A 6,515-nucleotide genomic window follows, 5' to 3' on the forward strand; every position below is an offset into this window, starting at 1 on the left:
TCTTAATTATCTTGAATATCCTTGGCAGCAGCAAAGTTCCTGGACGTCAGGTTACAATCAGAGTTAATCGCATGAATAAATGATTGAGTGAATAAATGAAAATCTTTTCAAAGTTGCTTTGGAAATATTTCTCACGTCTTTCCTTTTCCTGCTGGCATTTTTTTTTTTTATTTCAGGTTTTAACCATTACACATAGATCTTTGTAATGATGCCTAAGAAACTCCTTTGAAAATGAGATCCCTTCTTTTCTCCTGTAAACACCCACCCACATACACACACACACACACACACACACACCCTTCTGTTTCTATCCCATACATTATTAGCCTAGATTTTCTTAAACACTGCTGTCCCTGTTTACTTCCTTTACCAATACCTTCCTGCCATTTTCTTTGCCAGTAAAGCTCTTCTTTCCCTCCTCCATTAATTCAGATTATATTTTTTACCTCATCCATGAGAATTGTTCTGTGACTGCTTTAGCTCTGATATTTGAAATTCTTCACCTGAATTCCTTCAGCATTTGTTGTGTGTACCTCACATTTTATCAAAAATTAATGTGCAACGTGGAATATAACCCCAACTGGATTACGAATCTCTTGGGAGAGGAGGACATTTCAGATGTCTGTACCCTCCTACAGAATAGAATTCTGAATTGAGAACATAGTAGGTGCTTAGCAACTACTTAGTGATTGATTTCATGGTAATTGTTTGGAATTGCTTATTGTCATTTTCATGGAACTATTTTAGACATCACTACAATTAGATTCTCACACATTAAGATATTCCATCTTATTTCAGTAGGACCTTGTGGATTTCTAGATTTTGGTTTAAGGAGTACTATTGTGTTCATCTTCATGTATCTGTCTCTATGTTTGATTTAGAATCTTAATATGTAAAGATCCTAAGATGTAAAGCTGTGGAACAAAAAGGTTAAGCACTTGGGTTATGGACACAGATTAACCTTATTTAAAATGATCTGTGGATCTCATTTCAGTTACATAACCTCAGGCAACTTACTGAATTTCAAAGCCTCAGTTTCCTCATCTGTAAAGTAGAGATAATGAGTTCCTATTTCATAGGCTATTGGGAGAATTAAAAGACATGGAGCATCTATCAACTTGAAAGAAAAGAACTGTCGACAGTGAATTGTATCCAGCGAAACTATCTATTAGGAATGAAGAAGAAATCCAGAGATTCTCCTATGAATGAAAACTAAATGAATTTGTCACTGCAGACCTATCTTTAAAGAATGGATAAAGGAAGTTCTTTGAATGAAAAGGAAATGATAAATTAAGGAATTATGGAGCATCAGGAAGAGAACAGTGGAAAGAGCAGAAATATGGGCAAATATAAGACTGTCTCTTCATGTGTTTTACAAGTATATAATGTCCCTCTTTTGTTCATTAGGATGTTTTAAATTTTAATTTAAATTTTAGTCATTTTTAATTTAATTTTATCAATAGCAAAAAATGGAACATCTAAAATATTTAGCATAGATCTTGACACAGAGCAAAGTGCTTGACATATAATAAATTTTATTATAAAAAAGATTTAAAGATCAAGAACAAATTTCTCATTTTATCTATAAGGAAAATGAGGTCTAGAGAGGTCAAATTAAATGCTCAAGACCACTAGTTAATGAAAGGAATGTCCTGGAAAAAAAATCCAGGTCTCCCGACACTCAATCTAATGTGTCTTCTAATTCCCCACGTTACTCTGCAGACTGACTAGATTCTGAGGATGCCCTGAGGGCCTTGTGAGTGTGTTCTACTCTATGACAGGTATGCAGTGAAAATCTAGACTGGATGAGTTTGGTATGTAAAAATTTTAAATTAAAAGAATAAAAACAAAACTATTTCATCACATCCAATTCCTTTATTTTTCAAACAGGCCCATAAAATATTTATATGGCCAGTGATGCAAATTTCATTTGAATTTCCCCTGAGTTGAGTAATATTCATCTTTTCAGAAATAGTAACATTATTTTAGGTTAAGTATAGTGGTACTTTTATTTTACAGGAGTTTATTTCAGAAGTTTCCAAAAAGAAATCCATTTAGAATTTTGAAATGCTCATAATTGTCCTCTTCAAAATAGATCCTACGTGCAATTTTTAAAGAATGCTTTCTTAGTATATGAAAAAAAAAAATCTGACTAATCCTGTTACGTGTCTGTGGTTGAATGATGGAAAGCAAGGAAATTCTCTATAGATGACAGTTTCCAAGGGGTGGGGAAACTATCTTTTAATGCAGAAAATAAAGCTCCACCATTTATCAGAATGGATACTTTTTCTATAATTTTATGGATATTCAACTGTAACAATAATGATTCATTTGGCTCATTTAGAATCATAGACCTTTTTGAGAGTAAAAAATTCTAGAGGGAGTGCTAAATCAACTCTTGTGCATAAATAAGAAATGAATCCCAACTCTTTCTTGTATCTGTTTTTGTTCCTCAAAAAAATGCATAAATGAGGAAGTAATGCCAAGGACCTATTAGTAATAGTTATTTCCTAATTGCAGCGGGAAGCATCCTGCATGTTTAAATAAATATTGTTAACTCTGACCTCTCACTTTGCCAGGACTGATAAGGCAATTGTTTGACCTATAAGAAGCACATACAGTATACACAGAGTGGAGTGCAGCAGGAAAACAGGAAACAATAAATCAGAAATTAGAGCACTGATTGTTGTAGCTAATTACATCAGGCTTCTGCTTAATTTCTCACTCTGTCATTCTAACCTGATTTTCTTGCCAACAGACTTTGCAAATTGCTGGTGTCACGTATATTCAGCAAATAATAATCCTTAGTTACTGTGACTGACAAATGAATGAGCAGGAGAAGATAGTTTATTATGCAAGGATGAACAGAGACATTCACCAGATACCTGCCTGGATGCTCTTTTAATTCACTTACCGAGATGAACTGCATGATGCATTTCTCCAGGAGCAGAGATTTGGGCATCAAGAAGCTTAATTAGATTTGTGGCTTGGTTTGATAATATTGAGCAAGAAGAAAAGATGGTACTGTAAAAGAAAGGGAGGGGATGAGATTGGCTTGGACAAAGAAAGAGATAAAGTGGTAACTTAGCTATTTAAGTCAAATTTAAAAATAATATGTTTAGGGTGAGTGAGATTAGTCAGCACATTATTGAATGCTAATCTTGTCTACACATAGATTTGGTGAGCTAACTTGGTATTTTCAACCCATTATGGTTTGATTACTGAAACCATTTGTGGTAAAAAAAAAAAAAAAAAAAGAATGATAAAAATGAGTTGCCCTTGTTCAAAATTAATTGTTTGATTACTCCTAGATTCTATTTCTGCATGTAGATAATGCATGTCAATTCAGTTTTCCATGATCCCAGTCCTGATATTGTTTGCATAGTCTAAAATCAACTTTTCTTTCCTTTCTGATTTTACCAAATTTACATGGTGTCTATGCATTAAACAATTTGCTACAGCCTCTGAAGATGGAATATGGAATATCTAATTGAGGAGAATTTTCATTCCATTGTTTTTTTAATAGATTTCTATATTCCGGGTATATTTTCTACCTTTGTTGTAGTGTTTACTAATTAGACTATCCAAGCAGATCCAGAACCAGCAACCACTCCACCCAGGCTCTCTGATTCTTTGGCGGGTAATAAAAAGCATATTATTTTGTTTAACTGAATATATATACAAGTTCTTTAGAATGAAAACTGTTTCTTGGTTTAAAATCAAATTTATGTCATCCTTCTATTTTCAATGGCTTCTGATTTTACTACTGTCTTACTTTAGTGTCACTTTCAGGAGAAGAGAAAGTGAACTCAATACAGAGCTGTGAGGAGATCACAACAGAACCTTACCCAAGTCACAAAGGACATGGCAGAGCTGTGGGGTTCCCCTATTGTGGAAATCACTGTTCCACTTGGCATAAAGCGAGAGGTCAGAGTTAACTATTTATTTAAATGTGTAGGTGATATCTTACATTCCAATGATGTAGTTGTAATGCAGCCCAATTAAGCAGCCCAGAAACTGTTAGAAGAGCCAAAAAATAGAATATAATGTGCCAGCATTTCTGCTGGCCCAAAGGTCAAAGGGAGCAGAATACTTTATTCTTAGTGTCTTTAAATTAATTCTAGTATATAAAGTATTAAAGCCTCTCCAAATCCCAAGCTGACCTTCCAAAAGTCTCTCTTAATAAATTGTTCTTTTATACATATTTTCAGACAAGTTTTATAAATATACATTAAACATCCATTGTATGCTTATTGTGCCATTGTATACCCCTGCAGGGGAGAAAGCTTAATATAGGAGAAATGTATTCCAAAGTTCTTTCCTCTCAGAAGCAGTTGAAAGAGGCAAATTTGAACTTATAAAACAAGCATTAAATATTACAAACCATAACAGGATTTTCTAGATACCTAAATGTGTGGTATTGACAGGACTATGGGATTTAAAGGGACCAGAGTTTTTAGAGAAGACTTCATGGAGATAATTTGACATGAACTTGGAAGGATAAGTAGTACTTGGATAGCTGGAGAGGAAGGAGGAGACATTTTAAGCAAAGAAAATTGATTAGAAGTGGGGAAAAAAAACATGACAAGACTGGAAATAGAAAAATGAGTGGTTTGAAGGGGTAGAGGGAAATGTGGTTGGATAGGGAACGTGGGCCGGATACTGAGCGTTACGGGAAGCATTTAGACTTGGTGTTAGATAGCAAGACCCCTCAGGAATCCCAGAGCGAGGGACTGAAGTGTGGAAAATGGACCAGGAAGTGGAAAGTCTGGAACCAGCACATCTGATTAGGAGCCTATTGAAATAATCCAGGTTTTATGTGATCGGGGTCTAGGTGGTGACTGTGAGGGAGAAAAGGAAAACATGAATTCAAAATCTGTTCGGAAACAGAGATTGGCAGACTTGATGAGATTCCATGTATATGATAAAGGGGAAAAATTAAGTCAAAAATGACAGATTTAACACCTGGAAGAATTATCTTTGCTTTGTCAAAAACAGAAAATTTGGAATAACAACTATTTAGATGGAAAGATGAAAAGGCATCAATTTCCACGGAGAGACGGAGAAGGAACAGAGTTCTTTCCTGGTCTTAGCTGCCTCATTCCTTACCGGCTACAGGCATTTGTATGAGCACAGCTCGGTTTGTCTGAAGCACACAGACTTGTCTCGGGACAGTGGGTATGACAACTTTGTGAAATGTGTCAAAACTTGAGAGCTGTGTATGTGGAGGGTGGGGGAGAGATGACAGCCTGATGCAATATTATCAAATGCTACCCTTTATATATCAGAGGCAATATGATGTCTGGGGGTAGAGGAAGACACATACCTTCACAAGAAGCCACCACAAAGAACTCTGCCCGTCCAAATGGAGATGTGTTTCTTAGTTTTCTTTCCTCCTCATCAACTCTAGTCAGCTTTAATCCCGAATGTGCCCTAGGACCCTGTTTTTTGCACTGGCCCTGCTTGGGTTTGGCATCTTCTGCCTGTTGACTGGTGTGCGGTTGGCCTGTCTCCCATTCTGCTTTTGCTCTAGATACTAAGCTTTGGTCTCCAGTGTCTGACCTCATCCCACCCTCTAGTATTGGCTTTGCAACTGTTAAGTCATCAGTCTCGATTGGAAGGGACTAAACAGTCCAGAATAGTAAGCATATATAATCTTCCATTTTCTCTCACTTCTTTTCATGTCTAATGTTGTAACCCAAACCGTTACAACATTAGACATGAAAGGCTGATACCTTTGCTTGTAACTGTGCTAAACTCCTTTCATCCTCACTGCCAGGTGGTGTGGGGCTAAAAATCAAAGTGGGAGCATATTTGTACTTTTGCACATAGTAGTATTTGTGACAGTTTCAAACTTTTGTGCAACAGAAAAGGGTGTGATTGTGAATGCTTGTCTCCATTATTCCATGGGAGTACAGTAAGGGGCTCAAGCAAATGTCCTTATCCCAGACAGTTCAGTTAATCCAGATACTGTTCGTAGTTGCGGGCAGAGTCTTAAGATTCAGATCACTCTCCAAAGGAAAGCCAGTCCTCACCACTTTTGATCATAATAGGGAATGATCCTTTCAAATGAAACCAAGATAAAATTTGAGTTGGACTTTTGCAAATGAGTCAATTAGAATTTTAAGGAGCCCAAGGCTTGGTTTGCAAGTGAAGATAAGACTTGTGGAAAGTCATTAGTCTGGTTTCATTTTTTTTTTTTTCTTTTTACGGTTTAAAAGCCAGTGTTAACAGAACTTACGTGAAGATCGATGTACTGGCCCAAACTTTGGATCTAGAACGGAGATTGTTTAAGGTTGACCCAGATTGACATTACAGAGAAACTTGTTTTATTTCCTCCCTTTTCCCATAGACTTTAAAACATTCTTTCTCTGCGTAATTTTCATTGCTGAATGATTTGCTATAAATGGGTGTACTGGAATAGTTCAAAGTTTTGATTTTTATCGTGATTCCCAGAATAATTAACTTTTAAAAGAGCCCCAGCGTCTTCTCTTGTTCTTTTTTTGACTTAAATT

General features: G+C 36.0%; 1 pseudogene; it reads right to left on the bottom strand.

The window, feature by feature from the left end:
- The window catches only part of LOC105292208, a 16,206-nt pseudogene extending 10,639 nt beyond the window's left edge, over positions 1–5,567 (bottom strand).
- Positions 5,568–6,515: the final 948 nt, after the last annotated feature.

This window comes from Pteropus vampyrus, unplaced genomic scaffold (genome assembly GCF_000151845.1).
Source record: "Pteropus vampyrus isolate Shadow unplaced genomic scaffold, Pvam_2.0 Scaffold53, whole genome shotgun sequence".
NCBI classification, from domain to species: Eukaryota; Metazoa; Chordata; class Mammalia; order Chiroptera; family Pteropodidae; genus Pteropus; species Pteropus vampyrus.